This window comes from Caretta caretta, chromosome 13 (genome assembly GCF_965140235.1).
Source record: "Caretta caretta isolate rCarCar2 chromosome 13, rCarCar1.hap1, whole genome shotgun sequence".
In the NCBI taxonomy this organism is placed as follows: Eukaryota; Metazoa; Chordata; order Testudines; family Cheloniidae; genus Caretta; species Caretta caretta.
Window position 1 is genome coordinate 36,429,113 of NC_134218.1, and position 24,664 is coordinate 36,453,776.

At 47.1% G+C, this 24,664-nt stretch overlaps 2 pseudogenes; both read right to left on the minus strand.

Annotated features, from left to right (window-relative positions):
* Nucleotides 1–376: 376 nt before the first annotated feature.
* On the minus strand, nt 377–1,329 carry LOC125629838 (olfactory receptor 14A16-like; annotated as a pseudogene).
* A 6,308-nt stretch (nt 1,330–7,637) lies between these two features.
* Nucleotides 7,638–24,664, minus strand: part of LOC125629835 (olfactory receptor 14A16-like) — a 71,917-nt pseudogene continuing 54,890 nt past the window's right edge.

The window sequence follows — 24,664 nt, forward strand, 5'->3', positions numbered from 1 at the left end:
ACAGAGACAGAGGCAAAAAACATACAGCTACTGCACTGATACTGCAATTCAATTTTTACTCCAAAAAAGAAGACAGACACTCCCTGAGGTTCACACTTCTCTAAGGACTTATGTAGAAGGTGCTAACATAGTGTGGTGATGGGTGGCAGTACACAATCCTATGATAGATAGATAGACAGGCAAACAGATAGATAATGATATTATTTACATTACATTGGTATGCATTTACATTAGGTCCATTGACTTGAGTGGTGTTTTCATTTTTGCAAGTGCAAATTCCCCTTTTTGCATAAAGAGATGACAAACCATGTTCTTGTGGAGACAATTATGTCATCATTTCATTATATTTTCAAGGAAGCACAGAAGGAAATTAAAATCAAAGGAGAAAGATGGACATTTTATTGGTCATAAATAACCTCTGTCCAACCTCTTTCTTCAGGGCAGCTTTGATCTCTTGGACTCTCATACTGTAGATGATCGGATTCAGCATTAGAGGTACAATGGAATAGAAAACATCCACCACGAGATCCAGATGTGATATGGACCTGGAGCTGGGTTTCAGGTAGGCAGTGATGCTAGTGAAAACAAAGAGACAACAGTGAGGTGAGGCAGGCAGGTAGAGAAGGCTTTATGCCTGCCCTGTGGAGAGGGGATTCTTAGAACGGATCTGAAGATCTGAACATATGACACAATTATTAAAACAAAAGAGCTTAAGGCTAAGCATGCACTGAAGACAATAACCCCACTTTCACTGAGATCTGAGTCAGAACAGGCAAGCTTGAGTAACTGGGGGATGTCACAGAAGAAGTGATCCACCACATTTCCTCCACAGAAGGATAATGCAAATGTGTTTCCAGTATGCAGGGCAGAGTAAAGAATACCACTGATCCAAGTACTGGCTGCCATTTGTATACAAGCTATCCTGTTCATCACTCTCTCATAGTGCAGTGGTTGGCAGATGGCGACATATCGATCATATGCCATGACAGTCAGGATGCCAATATCAGCTGAACCAAGGAACATGAAGAGAAAGACTTGGGCGGCACATCCAGGGTAAGAAATCACCCTGGTGTTCATGAGGGAATTGGCCATGGATTTGGCGATGGTGACGGCGATGGAGCCAAGGTCCAGGATGGCCAGATTCACCAGGAAGAAGTACATGGGGTTGTGAAGATGGTGGTTGAGAGCTATAGCTGTGATGATGAGAAGAGTCCCCATCAGACCTGCCAGGTAAAGCACCAGAAATATCACAAAGTGCAAAATCTGCAGCTCCTGAACGTCAGAGAATGCTAGGAGAAGGAACTTGGTCATGGTGTTTCGGTTGTACATTTTCTTCCTCAGCACATTGTGTGATGGCTGTGGAGGGAAGAAGAAGGTCCATACTCAGGATTTGACTGTCAGAGGGAATGGCCTTGATTCCCTTCTGAGTAATGATCCTCTGTTAAATGGGCACAGCACCCCTCCAATCCTTCCATTGACTAGGAACAGCGAGTGCTCCTCGCTGCTGAAAATCAGAGAGCACTAGAGAGATAAAGTGAGTGAGGTAATAGCTGTTATTGGATCAGCTTCCGTGGGTGAGAGAGACAAGATTTTGAGCCTCCCATACGACCTCACCAACCTTGTCAATTTAATATTCTGGGACCAACATGGTTACAAGACCTGCATAGAATCAGACCACTACTCAAAAGTGTTAACGCACTAGTGTTAATTAGCATAACTCCCATAAAATCCATAGGGCTATATCAGTTTGTACCATCCGGGGATCTGTCCTAAGATGTCACTTGAACAAATGCATTAAAGACTGTAACAAATTGCAAAAAAAAACAAAAAACAAAAAAAAAACAACCACAGAGGTCAAGCAAAGATGGCTCCTCAACTCTTTCAAACAACAGAGCTAAACTTGGGCACGGAACTAAAGTACTAGAACTCCAAGACAGCCCAATTCCCACTTTCTATGGAAATATGACAGACTCGCTGAGTGTCCTAAGTGCAAGCTTGTCTGTAACAATTCCTCTCCAAACTCTGTTTCTAGATGATCTGCCGCTTGGTTACAAATTGATTGATGGCACCAATCCTAGCTCCACTCCCATCTCTGAGTAAAGATGGGCTAGTAGCATTGCACAGTTACTTCTAGCTTGTGTCGTTTCCCTCTGTGACTTTATATCTGTTCTGTGAGGGTCAGAGGCAGCTAGGAGACTTGGCTTTTGTTCTTATCTCTGCCAGTGTCCTGCTGTGTGACCTTGGGCCAGTCAATTCCTCTCCCCATGCCTCTGTTTCCCCTCCATCCCTTTCTCTGACTTTTCTTTTATGAGCTCTGTGGGGGATAGGCTGTGTCTTATCATGTGTCTGCACTGTGAACCCATTTACTGACTTTGTTCTCAGCTGGCAGAAGTGTTGTACACTGGATATGGTGATGGACCAGGATCTCTGGATTCCTGTCCTATTGGAACAGGATCTCCTGGGGATCCATTTACACAGCAGAGGGGAACACCTTCACAGCTCCAGTAGATGGACATGGGCTAGCTCTGCTCAAGTTACTGCACAAAACATACCCATGTAGCCAGAGGTAGCCTGGGCACCAGCTAAAGCTCCATCCGACTACGTACCCACAGAGTTCAAGCGGGTTTGTATTGAGGTGGCTAGACTGAGCCACTCCCTGCGCTGCCCTCATCTACTCCACTAGTGAAGTTTGCCGGCCCTGCTGAGAGAGGATTCACTTAGTATGCCTACATGAGTTTGGAAGCATGCTCCCAGCTGTGGTGTAGATATGCCCTTAATGTCCTTGGGCAAGGTCCACATAAACAGGCTGCCACTGCTTGATTGAACCCAGACTCTGAGTTTCATGGTTCTAGCACATCTATTAAGTATAGCCCATACTCCCTGGGCTTTCAGCTCTGCTATTCACTCTGTTCTGCCATTCTGCAGTCATGACTTTGAAACAGAAATAAAAATGGATGTAACAGAATGACAGTGTTTGAAATTATGGTATCATTGGACAATATTAGTGCTTCCCACTCTGGTCAAAAATGTTCTGCTTTAACTCTTTTAAAAGAAAATTTGTGTTTTCAGTTAAACAAATTTTCAGGGAAAGACTTTATCTATCTATCTATCTATCTATCTATCTATCTATCTATCTATCTATCTATCCAAAAGCAGATTTTGGATCAGGTTCCTGGCCCAGGACAGTCTGCATGGCAAGGTTACCTGAGAGCCATGGACCCTGGGGTTTCAGGCTCCCAGCTCCATGGCATGGAATCTGAAAGCCCTCAGAGCCCTGTCTTGAATCAGGGTTCTTCGGTCTTCCAGGCTGCAGAGGGGAGAGTTGAGCTCCCATTCAAGTCAGGGACCACCAGCTGTGATCCCTGTCCCAGAGATGAAGAGTAGAAGAATTTCAGGGAGTAGGGATCCTCCTGCTGGCTATGTATAGAGGGGAAGAGGCTCTCCAGAGCAGCCAGAGGGGAGTCCTTGCTGGAGCGATCTGCACTGTAGAGCAGGAACAGACCCCATCACAGGGAGTTAGGAGTGGAGGAGTGGCATGACAGCTTGGTGAGTCTGGGCCAAGGCAACCTGGAGATTCTAGCTTTGAGAAAACTCTTATTCTGTGTTAATAAACCAAAAGATGAGATTAACTGCAAACCATCAGTGGAACTGCTTGTGTGTTTAAAGATAACCACTTTCTAAAGGCATTAGCTCGATCAGGGCCTTAGTGCAAAATATGCAAAGGAAGTGAGCTATGGATTAATAATCATGAGCATTCAGAGCAGATTCTCAGCTAGTGTACATTCCCAAGCTCAACTGATGTCAGTGGAGTAATGGCAATTTAAACCAGTTGAGGGCTGGCACCTTCACATTTATTGAACCCTGGTGTGATAGTTCAATTTACCCACTCAGGGAAGATAAACAGGGCATGTTAAAAAGGTTGCCAGTGAAAATGGCTCAACACAAGGTACTTATGATGAGCTGTTTGTAAATGATCTGCGGAGTAAGATAGTCATAGATATTCTTTGGTAAATAATGTTTAACAATGAATACTTATGGAGAGTCATGAAGAGGAAATGAGTCACAATAATTGGCATTATCTATCTATCTGTTGATCGATCTATCAATTTATCTCTCGAATCACATATTGTGCTTTTGTCCCTCATATATGCATTGTATATATCCATGCACAAAGATGGGTATCCTAATACTAATAATAGGCCTGCTTTGTGAGATCCTTTCTTAGCTAGGATGTGACTAGTTTTACAATGGATGATGCATATAATGCCAGCTCAGTGCATGTGATGACACTTTTCCACTTATACCAATATTATAATGATATGACACCAGGCAAATTATTCATCCTGGTATTTCTTAGAGAGAGAAGGTATACCTTATGCAGAACTCATCTGCAGACCTGAAGAAGAGCTCTGTGTACATTTGAAAGCTTGCCTCTCTGTGACATTGTATACCTTGGGGGAGTGCACTGTAACCCCCATATTCCTCAATTTCATATAATTGTGATCTTACATATAAATCATGCCTTGTAAGATATCAGGGGAAAGGTCATAATCTGCTGAAAGTCATTTCTCTATCCATATATGTGTATCATTAATGCACACAAAGTTATGAGAATTATGTTGTATGGTGGTCACTAAAACATGCTGTAAGTTGGGGAATCAGAGAGATATTAGTTCCCCAGAGGCAACAGCAAGGAAAGTAACCAATGCCCGGGTGGGGTGTCAAACAATCCATCAGTAGCCATTGTCCAGCAAGGGAGTTACGATGCAATGACTCACCTGGCTGCACCAGGGGACTTGCTCAACCTTGCTTAGAGAGACTCAGCAATACCCTACAGCCATGCCTGGACTTGTGTTCTAGAAGCACATGGGCTGAGAGTATACACAAACTGGGCCCTTCTCCTGCCCCCATCTCCGCTGCAAGCAACCAGGACACTGAGAAGAAGACAAGACTCCAGCGCAGGAAACTGGCCCACATTTAAGGAACAAATCTGTATATTAAGGACTGCAATATCCAGTGAGGTGAAAAAAACTGCTTTATCTAGTTGCTGCCCAGTCTAATAGGGTTGAGAGTTTAGACTGCATGCTTATATTTTATTTTATTTTGGTAATCACTCTGACTTGTTAGGCTTTGACTGATAATCACTTAAAATTTATCTTCTACCTGAAGCAGTGCATTTGGTTTTAAACATGTCAGAGACTCCCCTTGGGATCACAAGCCTGGTACCTATCAATTTCTTTGTTAAATTAATGAATTCATATAAGCTTGCAGCGTCCAGCGGGCAGAACTGGACACTGCAAGATGGAGTTTCCTAGGGTTGTGTCTGGGACTGGAGATATTCACTTGCAAGTAGCTGGGAGCAGCTTAGATGCCAGAGGTTGTGCGTGAACAGCCCAGGAGTGAGGGTTCTCACAGCAGAGCAGGGCAAGGCTGGCTCCTAGAGTCGAGGATTGGAGTGACCTAGCAGATCACCGGTCCAGACAACACTAGAGGGGAACGTCACACTCTCCCCTGCAGAACTTGGTCAAATAAACAATATTACCTCACCCACCATGTCTCTCTAATATTCGGTGACCTGCATGGCAGCAACAACACTACATACACCAATGTTTATGTAACTATTGAACTTCGCCTTGTGTCTTTGGGCCAGTATCAAACCAGCGATGGAGCTACTCTGCATTAGCACAGGGTAAGCTGAGCTAGGGAATTTACCCATGCATTTCTGTTGCACTCACTTTCTCCCGGCCACCATTACCCATTCTTGGAACTTTGTGTGTCTTGGCCATTGGCCAAATCCTGATCCATTTGAAGTGAGTGGCTAAATTCCAGTTGTCATAAACATAAAGGGAAGGGTAAACACCTTTAAAATCCCTTCTGGCCAGAGGAAAAACCCTTTCACCTGTAAAGGGTTAAGAAGCTAGGATAACCTCGCTGTCACCTGATCAAAATGACCAATGAGGAGACAAGATACTTTCAAAGCTGGAGGGGGTGGGGAAGGAGAAACAAAGGCTTTCTCTGTCTGTGTGATGCTTTTGCCGGGGACAGAACAGGAATGGAGTCTTAGAACTTAGTAAGTAATCTAGCTCTATATGCGTTAGATTCTGATTTCTTTAAATGGCTGAGAAAATAAGCTGTGCTGAATGGAATGTAGATTACTGTTTTTGTGTCTTTTTGTAACTTAAGGTTTTGCCTAGAGGAATTCTCTGTTTTGAATCTGATTACCCTGTAAGGTATTTACCATCCTGATTTTACAGAGGTGATTCTTTTTACTTTCTTCTATTAAAATTCTTTTTAAAATCTGAATGCTTTTTTCATTGTTCTTAAGATCCAAGGGGTTGGGTCTGTGTTCACATATGCAAATTGGTGAGGTTTTTTTTATCAAACCTTCCCCAGGAAAGGGGGTGTAAGATTTGGGAGTATTTTGGGGGGAAAGACGTTTCCAAACGGGCTCTTTCCCAGTTACATCCCTGTTAGACGTTTGGTGGTGGCAGCGAAAGTCCAAGGGCAAAAGGTTAAATAGTTTGTACCCTGGGGAATTTTTAACCTAAGCTGGTAAAGATAAGCTTAGGAGGTTTTTCATGCAGGTCCCCACATCTGTACCCTAGAGTTCAGAGTGGGGAAGGAACCTTGAAACCAGTGATTTAAAAGGGATCACAATTTGGCCTCATTATTCTGTCTGTTTTTAGGAAATATTCCACAGCTTCCTCTCAAACAAACAAGCAAACAAACAAATTCTTTCCTACCATAGCACAAATAACACAGCATTGATTTATTTATTTAGGTTACAATAATAAAAAAGATGTCTACCTAACGCTCTTTGTTCCCTAACACATCGTTAATAACACAGTAATACCCCAGCTCTAGTCATATAATTATTTCAGGAGGAACTCAACCATGCAGACACTTGTCACAGCTTTATCACTGTGGAAAGAAAATTTGCAGCTCGCTCCGAAAACCCCATCAAAGAGATGACATATGGGCATCCCGAATGGGTAACAAAATATTGACAATGCTGTATCAATTAACACTTACCATATCCCCAGACATTCACACCTTAAAAACAATGGAACAATGAAAGAAATAAACCCACCTACCGATTAGGTAAAAACAAACAAAAACAAAAAAAACCCTCAAAAATTGGAGACAGAAGCAAAAAACCAACAGCTACTGCACTGATACTGCAAAACATTTTTTTACCCCCAAAAAGAAGAGTCAGGGACTCCATGAAGTCCACTAAGGACTTTGATATGGCTACTGACTTCGGCAGATAGCATGGTGATAGTATACAATCCTGTGATAGACAGACAAATAGATTCTGATATTATTCTCACTGGTATAAATTTACAGTAACTCCAGTGACTTGAGTGGTGTTCTCATTTTTGCCCATGCACATTCCCCTTTTTGTACAACAAGATGGCAAACCATGTGTTCATGGAGACAAAAACGTCATCAGTTGATTTATCTGTGAAGACACACACATGGGTGGTGGAACTAGGAGTGTGGCGAGTGCTGCAGGACCCCCTGGCTTGAAGTAGTTTCTATTCTATGCAGGGTTTACAAAGTTTGGTTCAATGATTCTCAGCACCCCCACTATAAAATTGTAACAACACCCCTGGATACACAGAAGGAAATTAAAATCAAAGGAGAAAGATGGACATTTTATTGATCATGAATAACCTCTGACCAATGAGTTTCCTCAGGGAAGCTTTGATCTCCTTGTTTCTCATGCTGTAGATGCTGGGATTCATCATAGGAGGCACCACAGAATAGAAAACATCCACCATGAGATCCAGACATGATGTGGAGCTGGAGGTGGACTTCAGGTAGGCAAAGATGCCAGAGAAAATAAACAAAGAGACGACTGTAATGTGAGGAAAGCAGGTGGAGAAGGCTTTATGCCGGCCCTGCTCAGAAGGGGTTCTCAGCACAGTTTTGAAGATCTGAACATATGACATAATTACGAAAACAAAGCAGCTTAAGACTAAGCATGCACTAAAGGCAATAACCCCACTTTCACTGAGGTGTTTAAAGTTGGTTACTAAGAGGTATCCAGAGGCGAAGACTAAAACCTTAGACCCAGGTCCTGAGTTGATGTACATTGACACAGTTCTGTTGATTTCAGAGTAGCTAGGGCTATTTATGCAACTGATGACCTGGCCCTTTCATTTCGATCAAACTCTGGCTAATTTACACCAGCTGAGGGTCTGGCCTGTCAGAGTTTGCTTAGATTATTTGGGACTGGGGGGACCTTTTGAAAGCTCTTTATGTGTGTGGAGGTGGATAGGACGGTGGTACAGATGGAAGCTCCAGCAGTTTCCCCTGAAGACCAGCACCCTCTCTTTCTCTGGCCTTCCCCCCTAAAATAAAATTGCCACCCAGGCTTCACAAATTTAGTAACTACCTGCCACTAAGTCCAAAACTCCTTTTGTTGTGGGTGGGGAATTGTGACTAATTTACCCTTAGTGATATTAACTGAAGGCTGAGTTCACAGCTATCCATCTCAACAAGGTCTGTGATTCATCCAGTCCTTAGTGCCTCTCCGTTTAACAGTGCAAGACAGCAAAAGAAAAGTTTTTTTGGGGGGTGGGGAGGTGAAACACAAGATACCCACAGAGAAATGACCCCAAATTTAGATCACTAAAGCCACCCCATGTCTGCAAGTTGCTCACCAAACTTCAGAGCAAAGCAGATTTTAGAACACCTACAAGAGTCGAGCTTTAAAGAATATAAACTGCTGGGAATGGAAACTTTCTAGCTATTTTTCTGCATTGGTGCATGCACACTAAAAATGTACATTTTCTCAAATACCATTCTCAGCTTGGTCTCCCAAAGATTTTTATGGGGGTTATGAACTTCCTTTTCTAAAAGTCAACAGATCAAGGGCATTTTGACCTGCATCACATCAATTATTTGGCCTCTAGCTCTGCACAAAAAAAACCCAAAATGAAAAATCAAAACCAAAAGAAAACCAAAAATATACCTCCCCTCCAAAAAAAACCCCCACACATCACCACTTAGAAACCTTTTTCATGGCTTATGTCTCAGCAACACCTAGCTTAAAGGACCGCAAATTTGGGTCATACGAAAATGTGAATTTCAGCCATAATGTCCCCCAAAATGGCTTTTCAATTTCTCTCTCTCTCACACACACACACACACACACACACTGTTGGGGGCGGGGAAGGCTAATCACCCCCCAAATTTTCCTGGGAATGTAATCAAACCGCCAATTTTCCTTTAAAAACAGCTTAATCAGAGCCTTTCTGATCACCCCTAATTGGAAGCTTAGCTTTCTGCAAGCTTGGGGATCACTAATATTCTCCAATAATATCATAATTTCAAACTCATTCATGCTATTGCATACATTTTAATTTAAGTTTTGCAGGGAAGCTGCAGGATGGCAAAACTGCAAAGCCCCAAAGCTGAGAGCCCAAAGAATATGTTCTCTACAAACTAGTACCTTTACAGTCAGGGACAGATTTGAACCAAGCAGACAATGTCTGTCTAGCTGTATCCTGCCCATGGACAAATAACGGGTTAACAGAACTAGAACTAAGCTCTTTACTCAAATACTATAACCTGTGTACAGCACTGCTGTCAGCTGAACATAAATGCTGAAGACAAAACATATGCGTAATCAGACACAGCCCATCCCCCAAAGGGCTCACAGTCCTCCTAGACAAGGCAGAGATATGGGATGGAGGAAGGGGAAACAGAGGCACGGGGAGGGGAAGTGACTGGCCCAAGGTTATTCAGCAGCTCAGTGGCAGAGCCAAGAAAAGAACCCAAGTCTCCTGAGTGCCACTGACCCGTTCAGAACAGAGGGAAACGATACAACGCAGTGGTAGCAGAGGGACAGTACCAGCCCATCGTTGCACTGATATCAAAGTGCAGCGGCGGGTGCCATAAATCTATGTGCAGCTGAATAGCAGGCCATCATAATGGCGTTGGGTGGAATCATCACAGACGAGCTTCCACTTTGGATGTTGGGCGCGCCCATGTCCTGTTTCAGAGGGAAGAGGGAATCAGGCTGTACTGGTGGTTTAGAATTTCAGTTTCCTGGCCAAGTTGTGAGCCTGCTGTTTGTCATAAGAACATACAGTTGGACAGGAGCTGAGTCATCAAGTCCAATCCCCTGATATCACTGGCAACTCCATCATACAAACCTGGCAATACAGTTATCAAGCTCCATCTTAAAACTACTTAGGTTGTTAACCCATTGCTCCTACTGGAAAGCTGTTTTGGACCCTCCCTCTTCTGATGGCTGCAAAACTTCTTCTCATCTCCAGCCTGAATTTACCGTCGGGCAGTTTCTCCCCATTTGTTCTTCTGCCAACATTGTCCTTTAGCTTCAATAGCCCTTCTCCTGCCATAGTTTTTTTCCCTCTGAAGTATGTATAGAGAGTGACCATATCCTGCCTCAGCCTGAGTTTTGCTAGGCTAAACAAACTTAACTCTTTTAGTCTCCTCTCACAAAATAGGCTCTCCATCGTCGCAATAGAAGAACCATTGTTCCTAAGATTGTTGGGTTGGGGTTGTAATTTGTTCCATATTTATATTGCATATTATCAAACATATTTTGAACCAGAATGCCAGAGGGTAGACATAGATGCCACTCTATTGACTTTAAGGGAGTGTTGACACTTAAGATAGGCCAAGAAAGATTTTAAGGCTTCCAAGACCCCTATGATGCTTCACAGTTAAGAGGAAGCTAAATTTAGAGAGTGAAATTTTGCCAAGCAGTAACCCTTAGCATATTTTAGAAATTTTATAGAAATATCTTAGCAATGTTCTAACCGCAAGATGTGAAATGAATCAATATGTCTCTTAGAAGGGCATACTTAATGACTCACCAACAGATGTCGAGAGAATTGGAAAGTTCCAATGGAACAGGGAACTTTGGAAATAGCCTAAGATAAGAAGTGTGTTCCAAAAAGAGAAAATAGATAAGAACCAGAATGATACACAAAGAGGGTAATAAGGATATAACTGCCCTGAAAAAATGAGGAGGTAGTAGAGCCCATCTGCAGAGAACTATGGAGAAGTTCTTCCCCAGTTCTTGGTAACTGTATGCTTTTCTCTGTGTGTGCGATCATAGAATCATAGAATATAAGGGTTGGAAGGGACCTCAGGAGGTCATCTAGTCCAACCCCCTGCCCAAAGCAGGACCAATCCCCAATTAAATCATCCCAGCCAGAGCTGTGTCAAGACTGACCTTAAAAACTTCTAAGGAAGGAGATTCCACCACCTCCCTAGGTAACGCATTCCAGTGTTTCACTACCCTCCTAGTGAAAAAGGTTTTCCTAATATCCAACCTAAACCTCCCCCACTGCAACTTGACACCACTACTCCTTGTTCTGTCATCAGCTACCCCTGAGAACAGTCTAGAACCATCCTCTTTGGAACCCCCTTTCAGGTAGTTGAAAGCAGCTATCAAATCCCCCCTCATTCTTCTCTTCCGCAGGCTAAACAAGCCCAGTTCCCTCAGTCTCTCCTCATAAGTCATGTGTTCCAGTCCCCTAATAATTTTTGTTGCCCTCCGCTGGACTCTTTCCAATTTTTCCACATCCTTCTTGTAGTGTGGGGCCCAAAACTGGACACAGTACTCCAGATGAGGCCTCACCAATGTCGAATAGAGGGGGACAATCACGTCCCTCGATCTGCTGGCAATGCCCCTACTTATACATCCCAAAATGCCATTGGCCTTCTTGGCAACAAGGGCACACTGCTGGCTCATATCCAGCTTCTCGTCCACTGTCACCCCTAGGTCCTTTTCTGCAGAACTGCTACTGAGCCATTCGGTCCCTAGTCTGTAGCGGTGCATGGGGTTCTTCCGTCCTAAGTGCAGGACTCTGCACTTGTCCTTGTTGAACCTCATCAGATTTCTTTTGGCCCAATCCTCCAATTTGTCTACGTCCCTCTGTATCCTATCCCTACCCTCCAGTGTATCTACCTCTCCTCCCAGTTTAGTGTCATCTGTAAACTTGCTGAGGGTGCAATCCACACCATCCTCCAGATCATTTATAAAGATATTGAACAGAACCGGCCCCAGGACCGACCCCTGGGGCACTCCACTTGACACCGGCTGCCAACTAGACATGGAGCCATTGATCACTACCCGTTGAGCCCGACAATCTAGCCAACTTTCTATCCACCTTATAGTTCATACATCCAGCCCATACTTCTTTAACCTGTTGGCAAGAATACTGTGGGAGACCATGTCAAAAGCTTTGCTAAAGTCAAGGAACAACACGTCCACCGCTTTCCCTTCATCCACAGAGCCAGTTATCTCGTCATAGAAGGCAATTAGATTAGTCAGGCATGACTTGCCCTTGGTGAATCCATGCTGACTGTTCCTGATCACTTTCCTTTCCTCTAAGTGCTTCAGAATTGATTCCTTGAGGACCTGCTCCATGATTTTTCCAGGGATTTTTCCATCCTCCTTATCCTTACTAACTGTTAATCAATACATCCAATCAAATTTGACTTTTCCGAGGTTTGTTACAAGTAAACTAATCTCGACTCAAGAAAAGCCCTCTTGCTAAGCATATAATCAGAGTTGAAATGATTACTAATTATTGGTTATCAAGTCATTGGTTGTTGATACTGACAAATTATTAATGATCAATTATTGATTATCAACAGGAGCCTACCAATTTACACTCATGAGATAATGCACCTGACTAGGTGTGTGATTGTTAGAGGTGAGGACTACTCCATCCTGACCTTTGCCCTTCCTCCCCTCCACAGGCAGCACATGATGTCCTGAGAAGGAAAATGTTCAGCTGAACCACCGTGACTGAGTTCCTACTCTTGGGTTTCTCTGAGCTGCAGATTTTGCACTTTGACATGTTTCTGGTGATGTATCTGACATCCCTGACAGGGAATCTTCTTGTAATCACCATTGTAGCCCTCAACTGCTGCCTTCACACCCCCACGTACTTTTCGTGGGGAATTTGTCCGTTCTAGACCTCAGATCCATTTCTGTCACTGTCCCCAAGTCCATGGTCAGTTCTCTACTGAACACCAGGTTGATTTCCTTTTCTGGATGTATTGCCCAAGTCTTTCTCTTTGGCTTCTTCACTGTGACCAATATCTTCTTATTCGCCATCATGGCATATGACTGATATGTCTCTATCTGCCAACTACTGCGCTACCAGAGAGTGATGTATAGGAGAGTTTGTGTCCAAACGGCAGCCAGAGCCTGGATTACTGGTATTGTTTACTCTGCACTGCACACCGGGAACACCTTCAGGTTATCCTTCTGCCACTGTAATGCCATGAACCAGTTCTTCTGTGAAATCCTCCAGCTACTCTAGTTCACCTGCTCTGACTTGTATGTCAGTGAAACTGGAGATATTTTCTTTAGTGCGTGCCTATTCCTAATCTGCTTTGCTTTAATAATTTTGTTGTATGTTCAGCTCTTCACTACGATGCTGAGAATCCACTCTTAGGAGGGCCGGCACAACACTTTCCCCACTTGCCTTCCTTACCTCCTTGTCATCGCCTTCTTTTTCCTTGCTGCCTTTGCCTACCTGAAACCCTGCTACAGCTCAGCATCGGGACTGGATCTTGTGGTGGGTGTTCTTCGTTCTGTGGTGCCTCCAATCATAAATAAGGTAATCTATAGCATGAGAAACAAAGACATCAAAGCTGCCCTGAGTAAAGCAACTGGGTGGAGGTTATTCACCAGGAATAAAACATCTGTCTTTCTCCCTTGACCAAGATTTCACTCTGTGTTTCAACAAATATATATTCAACTGATGACAATATTTTTTCCATGAAAACATAGCATGCAATCAGTTTATGTAGTGGTAGAAATCTACACCAACAACACTCAAGTTATTGGAGTTACTGTAGAATTATACCAGTGCAAAGAAGATCAGAACGAATCTAATCTAATCTATCTATCTATTGTGACAGGGTCAGGCCAGATGGCTAGAGGAAAGTGATTTTTTTTCTTTTTCTTTTACGGAGAACAACTAATGAAATAACAGGGACAGGAGTGTGGTCAAAGGGTCAAACGAAAGGGACAGGATGGGGACACCGAGCAGAGAACCCTGGACAGTACCCACTGCTCCTCAAAGGCGTCAAGAGAATCAGTGGACGCTGCCCAGAGGAACTCTGCCCAGATACGTGAACGGACAGAGGATCGGAAATAGTCCCCACATTCACGGGAGACTCCATCGGCCAACCTCCTCACTCTGGTTTTATAGATTAGAGGAAAGTGATTTTTTTTGAAGCAAAAGATATTTTTATTTGCATAACACACTTACAAAGTAAAAACAGCAGCGTATGCAATGTGTAACACAGCAACCAATCACAATTGTTTCTCATTAGCTTCAGGGGAGGGAAGTGTTCAAGCTTGCCTGGGCCCAGAGTGGGGAGCTTCCTCGACTCTCGCGGTCTTCCACCCCCTCGAGTTACCTGGTGCCACGCCCGAGTGTCACCAACAATTCCCTCCTCTGAAAGCACCCAACAAGAGGGGCAGGCTGTGGGGTGGACAATCTGGGGGGGAAGGGGCATGTGCACCCACATGTGAAAGGACCCCTCTAAGGTGGTGGTGGCCGCAGCAGCAATGGCTGGGGCTGGGGTCCCTTACGCTCTCCCCCAAATCAAAGGGTCAGACAAAGGGACCCGGATGGGGACACCAAGCAGAGAACCTCAGACAGCACCCACCGCTCCTCAAAAGCATCAAGGGAGTCGGTGGACGCTGCCCAGAGGAACTCCGCCTGGATACGTGAATGTATCGAGGATCGGAAAACGGCCCCACAGTCACAGGAAACTCCATCGGCCAACTTCCTCTCTCTGGTTTTATAGATGGCCATTTTAGCCAGGGCCAGGAGGAGGTTAACTAGGAGATCCCGCAACTTTGTGAGGCCACGGATGGGGAGTGCATAAATAAAAAGGTGAGGGGAAAAATGCAACCAAAAACGTAATAGGAGATTTGTGAGGAGCTGGAACAGGGGCTGCAGCCTGGCGCACTCCAGATATACGTGCTCCAGGGTTTCCCTCACACCACAAAAGGGACAAGTATCTGGGACGGGGGTGAACCGCGTCAAGTACGTGCTGTCATAAATATAAAGGGAAGGGTAAACCCCTTTGAAATCCCTCCTGGCCAGGGGAAAGCTCCTCTCACCCGTAAAGGGTTAAGAAGCTAAAGGTAACCTCGCTGGCACCTGACCAAAATGACCAATGAGGAGACAAGATACTTTCAAAAGCTGGGAGGAGGGAGACAAAGGGTTTGGGTCTGTCTGTGTGCTGCTCTTGCCAGAGACAGAACAGGAATGGAGTCTTAGAACTTTTAGTAAGTAATCTAGCTAGGTATGTGTTAGATTATGATTCCTTTAAATGGCTGAGAAAAGCATTGTGCTGAATAGAATAACTATTTCTGTCTGTGTATCTTTTTTGTAACTTAAGGTTTTGCCTAGAGGGGTTCTCTATGTTTTTGAATCTAATTACCCTGTAAGATATCTACATCCTGATTTTACAGGGGGGATTTCTTTATTTCTATTTACTTCTATTTTTTATTAAAAGTCTTCTTGTAAAAACTGAATGCTTTTTCATTGTTCTCAGATCCAAGGGTTTGGGTCTGTGGTCACCTATGCAAATTGGTGAGGCTTTTTATCCAACATTTCCCAGGAAAGGGGGGGTGCAAGTGTTGGGAGGATTGTTCATTGTTCTTAAGATCCAAGGGTCTGGGTCTGTAGTCACCTAGGCAAATTGGTGAGGCTTTTTACTAAACCTTGTCCAGGAAGTGGGGTGCAAGGTTTTGGGAAGTATTTTGGGGGGAAAGACGCGTCCAAACAGCTCTTCCCCAGTAACCAGTATTAGTTTGGTGGTGGTAGCGGCCATTCCAAGGATAACGGGTGTAATATTTTGTACCTTGGGGAAGTTTTTGACCTAAGCTGGTAAAGACAAGCTTAGGAGGTTTTTCATGCAGGTCCCCACATCTGTACCCTAGAGTTCAGAGTGGGGGAGGAACCTTGACATGGTGGCACAGTGGTGGGATTAACCTGAAATCATTTGAGATCCAGTTGAGATTTTTTGAACTAGAAATACAGATTTTAAAAAGGAAAATTTTTTTTTCTTTGGAAAGAAAGTCCAGAAAGCAGCTTTGAAACTGAAAGCAGCTTGGTTTCTCTCTGCTTTGTGGCCAAGCAGAGACAAAAGGGGATTATCTTGTGAATTGCAGGTTTTTTTTTGCCTGGAGGCAGGGTACTTAACTCTTGCAGGGAAATCTTCCAATCCAGAGGTTTTTTTTTCTTTTCTTCCTAAAAGTAAATAGGGGGTGTGTGTTCTACCCATTTGCTTTTTCTTTGGGCTGGGTAAGCAGGTTTCCAAGTAGTTGGAGGTTTTTTGCTTAAATTTGGGCCCAGAGCAGAGACAAGGGAATTGTCTTTTTCTGTAGGCTGACAATCACTATCAGAGAATAGGTATTCTATTGCAGCACAGCAAAATTTTACAGCCAAGTTTTGTTTGTTTATTTCTAAACCTCAGGTGTAAAGTTAGTTAAAAACAGAGAGGTTAGAATGACCAAATCCTCAGCTCGACTACAGCTGGAATTAGCCAAATTTCAGGCTGAGGAAAGACAAAGGGAACATGAAAGACAGATAGAACTCATGCGTCTGGAGAAGGAGGTACAGGAGGCTGCCCACAAGAGGGAAATGGAGGCAAGGAAGCATGTGGAGGAGGAGAAGGAAAAAGAGAGGAAGCATGTGGAGGAGGAGAAGGAAAAAGAGAGGAAGCATGTGGAGGAGGAGAAGGAAAAAGAGAGGAAGCATGTGGAGGAGGTGGAGAGGATAAAGGCCCAGCAGAATATACCAACAAACCCTAGCAATCCTTCTCCAGGTACCACTTCCCATCCCAGAAAGTTCCCCACCTACAAGGCAGGTGATGATACTGAGGCCTTCTTAGAAAACTTTGAAAGGGCCTGCCTTGGGTACAACATCTCTACTGACCAATACATGGTAGAGCTGAGGCCGCAGCTCAGTGGACCCTTAGCTGAGGTGGCAGCTGAAATGCCTAAAGAACACATGAACAAGTATGAACTGTTTAAATCCAAGGCGAGAGTCAGAATGGGGATAACACCCGAGCAGTCTCGTCAGAGGTTCAGAGCCCTAAGGTGGAAACCAGACATGTCATTTACCCGACATGCCTACCACATTGTGAAACATTGGGATGCCTGGATATCAGGAGCAAGTGTTGAATCTCCAGTAAATTTGCCCTTCCTAATGCAAATGGAACAATTCTTAGAGGGTGTTCCTGAGGAAATAGAAAGATACATCCTAGACGGGAAGCCCAAAACTGTAATCGAGGCAGGAGAGATTGGAGCCAGATGGGTGGAGGTGGCAGAGAAGAAGAAAACTGGTCGCAGTTGGAGTGGAGACCAGAAGGGACCACCCCAGACCACACCCTATTACCGGGGGCCGCCCAAAGCCCCACCTACCTCCCAAAGAACCCTCCAGACCCCTTATCGTCCCACCACCCCGTTCTCCAGCAACCCTCCTCGCCCCAGTGACCCGTCAGCTGGACGATGTTTTAAGTGTAACGAGCTGGGGCATGTAAAGGCCAACTGCCCCAAGAACCCCAACAGATTACAGTTCATTGCACCGGAATCACACCAGAGGTCCACAGGCCCAGACACCTCCCAGATACCCTTGGAGCGGAGGGAAGCTGTGAGTGTGGGCGGGAAGAAGGTCACCGCGTGGAGGGACACCGGAGCACAAGTGTCAGCTATCCATGCTTCCTTAGTGGACCCCAATTTAATCAACCCAGAGATCCAAGTGACGATTCAACCCTTCAAGTCCAACTCTTTCAATTTGCCTACAGCCAAGTTGCCTGTCCAGTACAAGGGCTGGTCAGGAATGTGGACTTTTGCAGTCTATGATGATTATCCCATCCCCATGCTGTTGGGGGAAGACTTGGCCAATCATGTGAAACAGGCCAAGAGGGTGGGAACGGTCACCCGCAGCCAGGCTAAACAAGCTGTGAGGCCTAGCTCTGTTCCGGAAACTTCTATCAGGACCCGGTCAGAGGTGATGGACCTGGACCCCAGGCCAATGTCTGCAACAGTAGTAGTGGATCCAGTCCCAGAGACCCAGACGGAACCAGTCCCAGAACCGGAACCAGCCAAACAACCAACACCAGACCCCGTGTCAGCACTGAATCCAGTACTTGCAACCTCAACAACAGAGGGCCCCACCGAACCTGAACTGGCAGCAGCCGATAACCCGACCCAAGAGGCTCAGCCGGAGCCTGAATCCCAACATAGTGCACCAGCGGAGAGCGGTTCACAGTCAACAGAAACAGCTCCATCCCCTATATTGCTTCCAGAGGGACCAAGCCTAAGTCCACAATCCCATGAGGAACTGATGTCTCCAGCATCAAGGGAACAGTTCCAGACCGAACAGGAAGCAGATGAAAGCCTCCAGAGAGCTTGGACGGCGGCATGGAGCAACCCACCGCCTCTCAGCTCTTCTAATCGATCCAGGTTTGTTATAGAAAGAGGACTTTTATACAAGGAAACTCTTTCTGGTGGACACCAGGAAGACTGGCATCCTCAGAGACAGTTGGTAGTTCCAACTAAATACCGGGCCAAGCTCTTGAGCTTAGCCCATGATCACCCTAGTGGCCATGCTGGGGTGAACAGGACCAAAGACCGTTTGGGGGGGTCATTCCACTGGGAGGGAATGGGCAAGGATGTTTCTACCTATGTCCAGTCTTGTGAGGTGTGCCAAAGAGTGGGAAAACCCCAAGACCAGGTCAAAGCCCCTCTACAACCCCTCCCCATCATTGAAGTTCCATTTCAGCGAGTAGCTGTGGATATTCTGGGTCCTTTTCCGAAAAAGACACCCAGAGGAAAGCAGTACATACTGACTTTCATGGATTTTGCCACCCGATGGCCAGAAGCAGTAGCTCTAAGCAACACCAGGGCTAAAAGTGTGTGCCAGGCACTAGCAGACATTTTTGCCAGGGTAGGTTGGCCCTCCGACATCCTCACCGATGCAGGGACTAATTTCCTGGCAGGAACTATGAAAAACCTTTGGGAAGCTCATGGGGTAAATCACTTGGTTGCCACTCCTTACCATCATCAAACAAATGGCATGGTGGAGAAGTTTAATGGAACTTTGGGGGCCATGATACGTAAATTCGTAAATGAGCACTCCAATGATTGGGACCTAGTGTTGCAGCAGTTGCTCTTTGCCTACAGAGCTGTACCACATCCCAGTTTAGGGTTTTCCCCATTTGAACTTGTATATGGCCGTGAGGTTAAGGGGCCATTGCAGTTGGTGAAGCAGCAATGGGAGGGATTTACACCTTCTCCAGGAACTAACATTCTGGACTTTGTAACCAACCTACAGAACACCCTCCGAACCTCTTTAGCCCTTGCTAGAGAAAACTTACAGGATGCTCAAAAAGAGCAAAAAGCCTGGTATGATAAACATGCCAGAGAGCGTTCCTTCAAAGTAGGAGACCAGGTCATGGTCTTAAAGGTGCTCCAGGCCCATAAAATGGAAGCATCGTGGGAAGGGCCATTCACGGTCCAGGAGCGCCTGGGAGCTGTTAATTATCTCATAGCATTCCCCACCTCCAACCGAAAGCCTAAGGTGTACCATATTAATTCTCTAAAGCCCTTTTATTCCAGAGAATTAAAGGTTTGTCAGTTTACAGCCCAGGGAGGAGACGACGCTGAGTGGCCTGAAGGTGTCTACTACGAAGGGAAATGTGGTGGTGGTGTGGAAGAGGTGAACCTCTCCATGACCCTTGGGCGTATGCAGCGACAGCAGATCCAGGAGCTGTGCACTAGCTACGCGCCAACGTTCTCAGCCACCCCAGGACTGACTGAACGGGCATACCACTCCATTGACACAGGTAATGCTCACCCAATTAGGGTCCAACCTTACCGGGTGTCTCCTCAAGCTAAAACTGCTATAGAACGGGAGATCCAGGATATGTTACAGATGGGGGTAATCCGCCCCTCTGAAAGTGCATGGGCATCTCCAGTGGTTCTAGTTCCCAAACCAGATGGGGAAATACGTTTTTGCGTGGACTACCGTAAGCTAAATGCTGTAACTCGCCCAGACAACTATCCAATGCCACGCACAGATGAACTATTAGAGAAACTGGGACGGGCCCAGTTCATCTCTACCTTGGACTTAACCAAGGGGTACTGGCAGGTACCGCTAGATGAATCTGCCAAGGAAAGGTCAGCCTTCATCACACATCTCGGGCTGTATGAATTTAATGTACTCCCTTTCGGGCTGCGAAATGCACCCGCCACTTTCCAAAGACTTGTAGATGGTCTCCTAGCGGGATTAGGAGAATATGCAGTCGCCTACCTTGACGACATGGCCATATTTTCGGATTCCTGGGCAGACCACCTGGAACATCTACAAAAAGTCCTTGAGCGCATAAGGGAGGCAGGACTAACTGTTAAGGCTAAGAAGTGTCAAATAGGCCTCAACAGAGTTACTTACCTTGGACACCAGGTGGGTCAAGGAACTATCAGCCCCCTACAGGCCAAAGTGGATGCTATCCAAAAGTGGCCTGTCCCAAAGTCAAAGAAACAGGTTCAATCCTTCTTAGGCTTGGCCGGTTATTACCGACGATTTGTACCGCACTACAGCCAAATCGCTGCCCCACTGACAGACCTAACCAAAAAGAAACAGCCAAATGCTGTTCAGTGGACCGGAAAGTGTCAGAAGGCCTTTAACAAGCTTAAAGCGACACTCATGTCTGACCCTGTACTAAGGGCCCCAGACTTTGACAAACCGTTCCTAGTAACCACAGATGCATCCGAGCGTGGTGTGGGAGCAGTTTTAATGCAGAAAGGACCTGATCAAGAATTCCACCCTGTAGTGTTTCTCAGCAAAAAACTGTCTGAGAGGGAAAGCAACTGGTCAGTCACTGAAAAAGAATGTTATGCCATTGTCTACGCTCTGGAAAAGCTACGCCCATATGTTTGGGGACGGCGTTTCCACCTGCAAACCGACCATGCTGCACTGAAGTGGCTTCACACCGTCAAGGAAACTAACAAAAAACTTCTTCGGTGGAGTTTAGCTCTCCAAGATTTTGATTTCGACGTCCAACACATCTCAGGAGCTTCTAACAAAGTGGCTGATGCACTCTCCCGTGAAAGTTTCCCAGAATCAACTGGTTAAAATCGTCCTTGAGATGTGGAAAATATTGTTAGTCTTTATGTACTTGGTAGTATGTTTAGAGATGCATGTGTCTTATTAACTCTGTTTTTCCTAGAGCTCCAGGAAGAAATCCCAGCCAGTGTTTCACCCTAGCTGAGATTTGGGGGGCGTGTCATAAATATAAAGGGAAGGGTAAACCCCTTTGAAATCCCTCCTGGCCAGGGGAAAGCTCCTCTCACCCGTAAAGGGTTAAGAAGCTAAAGGTAACCTCGCTGGCACCTGACCAAAATGACCAATGAGGAGACAAGATACTTTCAAAAGCTGGGAGGAGGGAGACAAACAAAGGGTTTGGGTCTGTCTGTGTGCTGCTCTTGCCAGAGACAGAACAGGAATGGAGTCTTAGAACTTTTAGTAAGTAATCTAGCTAGGTATGTGTTAGATTATGATTCCTTTAAATGGCTGAGAAAAGCATTGTGCTGAATAGAATAACTATTTCTGTCTGTGTATCTTTTTTGTAACTTAAGGTTTTGCCTAGAGGGGTTCTCTATGTTTTTGAATCTAATTACCCTGTAAGATATCTACATCCTGATTTTACAGGGGGGATTTCTTTATTTCTATTTACTTCTATTTTTTATTAAAAGTCTTCTTGTAAAAACTGAATGCTTTTTCATTGTTCTCAGATCCAAGGGTTTGGGTCTGTGGTCACCTATGCAAATTGGTGAGGCTTTTTATCCAACATTTCCCAGGAAAGGGGGGGTGCAAGTGTTGGGAGGATTGTTCATTGTTCTTAAGATCCAAGGGTCTGGGTCTGTAGTCACCTAGGCAAATTGGTGAGGCTTTTTACTAAACCTTGTCCGGGAAGTGGGGTGCAAGGTTTTGGGAAGTATTTTGGGGGGAAAGACGCGTCCAAACAGCTCTTCCCCAGTAACCAGTATTAGTTTGGTGGTGGTAGCGGCCATTCCAAGGATAACGGGTGTAATATTTTGTACCTTGGGGAAGTTTTTGACCTAAGCTGGTAAAGACAAGCTTAGGAGGTTTTTCATGCAGGTCCCCACATCTGTACCCTAGAGTTCAGAGTGGGGGAGGAACCTTGACACGTGCCTATGCTCACAGCTCCATGAAGGAGCCGCCAACTGATGTCCCCGACGGGCCTCGGAACCAAGGTGGAATATGGGCTGGCCCACCAGGGCTGCTCACCCTCCAAAGGTGGCAGAAGGTCTCGCCACTTTGTGTCGGGGCGGGACACTAGGGTGAGGGCATGAAGGGTGTGGAGCACGAGCGTGTGTAGATGTTTCCTTGGCGTGGTTTGGAAGCGTACCAGCTGCAGTTCATGCAGCCAGCTCGCAGTGAAGGAGTGAGGGCGTCGATTGGGTCTGCGGGGCAGGGGTCCAATTAAAAGGTCCAGTGGGCCTGGGGTAGAGGGTGGGTGGGGCGTGCCCTTGAGCAGGACCCGGTTGAGGTAAGCTCGAGCAGCGGGCGGCAAAGTGGCCTTCGCCTCCTGAAGTACGCGCCGGGGGTGCGAGGTCTGGAGAGCCCCATGCGCTGGGCGAGTGTCAGGGGATCCAGCCAGTCTCCCCGGTCGTAGTCCAGGAGGTCTCCGACTCTCATGACTTCTGCCAGGATCAAGCTCTGGCGCATGGAGCGGGACTCCACCACGTGCACTCGGAGCTGGGGGTTGTGTAGCAGGGGCTCCGCGAGGAGATCTACCCCCTCGGTGGCCGCCACAGACCTGGTCGTTAAAAACAGTTTCCAAGTCCGGAGGAGGTCCTGGTAGAAGACCGGCAGCCCCGAGAGGTCTTGCGGAAGACCTCCCGGAAGGAGATAAAAGAGCTGCTGGTCATATCAGAGCCCTCGGATGCTGCGCAGGATGGCGTGCGCCAGTGTGCTCCACGCCGAACTGCCTGTACCATAGAGGAGCCTCTGTAGGGCCTGGTGGCGGAAGACATGGACCTGAGTGTGCAGACACTTCGGGCCCTGTCCTCCTTCCTTCAGAGGTAGATGAAGAACCCCTACAGGGGCCCAGTGTTTCCTGACCAAAAGAACCCCAGAATCGATGTCCGGAGGTTGGTCAGGAAACCCGGGGCTGGGACCAGGGTGTTGAGCCAGTACCAGAGCATGGACAGGACTAGTTGATTAAGCACCAGCGCTCTCCCTTGGAGGGAGAGACATTGGAGTAGTCCCGTCCATTTCCGGAGCCACTCTATCACCCCACCCTCTAAATTTTCCCAGTTTTCCGGTGGAGAGGGATGCGTGGCAGAAAGGTAAATGCCGAGGTAGAGCAGCGGACCTGTGCTCCACCGGATGGTCTGAAGTGTGGGTGGGAGGGAGCTCGCCTGCCGCCAGTCTCCTACCGCCAAGCCAGAGCTCTTTACCCAGTTGACTCGGGCGGAGGAGGCTGCCGAATAGATGGCCTGGCAAGCCTCCACCTGCGCCAAGTCGCCGGGGTCCTGGATCACGAGGAGCACGTCATCAGCATACGCCGACAGGACCAGCTGCAGCTCCGGCTCCTGCAGAGGAGACAGAGGAAGGGTTCGATCACCAGAGCTTACAGTTGGCCCGAGAGGGGGCACCCCTGCCATACTTCTCGCCTGAAGCTGACTTGTTCGGTCAGGGTCCAGGTGAGCTTAACCAGACACTCTGCAGAACTGTACAGCACCCGGAGAAAACCCACAAACTCCCGTTCCAACTGCTCTATCGCTGCATTTCTCCGTCGACTGGTGCCCCGGGTGTAGCTGCGGCAGAAAAGCCGGGCGCACACCTTCCCCAGGTCCCACCATCGCCGCACCGAGGGAAAGGCATGCCACTGCCACAAGGCATTGGGAGTGAGGGGCACCGCGGGGCTGTAGGGAGGGCGCAGGGGGCTGTGAGCCAGGAGTGAGGGGCACCGCGGGGCTGTGGGGAGAGCCCAGGGGGCTGCGGGTCGGGAGTGAGGGGCACCGCGGGGCTGTGGGGAGATCCCAGGCGGTTGCGGGTCAGGAGTGAGGCGCACCATCAGGGCTGTAGGAGTGTCCTAGAGGGCTGCGGGTTGGGAGTGAGGGGCACCTCAGGCCTGTAGGGAGGGCGCAGGGGGCTGTGAGCCAGGAGTGAGGGGCACCGCGGGGCTGTGGGGAGAGCCCAGGGGGCTGCGGGTTGGGAGTGAGGGGCACCGCGGGGCTGTAGGAGTGTCCTAGGGGCCTGCAGGTCGGGAGTGAGGGGCACCTCAGGCCTGTAGGGAGGGCACAGGGGGCTGTGAGCCAGGAGTGAGGGGCACCGCGGGGCTGTGGGGAGAGCCCAGGGGGCTGCGGGTCGGGAGTGAGGGGCACCGCGGGGCTGTGGGGAGAGCCCAGGGGGCTGCGGGTCGGGAGTGAGGGGCACCGCGGGGCTGTAGGGAGGGCGCAGGGGGCTGCGGGTCGGGAGTGAGGGGCACCGCGGGGCTGTGGGGAGGGCGCAGGGGGCTGCGGGTCGGGAGTGAGGGGCACCGCGGGGCTGTGGGGAGAGCCCAGGGGGCTGCGGGTCGGGAGTGAGGGGCACCGCAGGCCTGT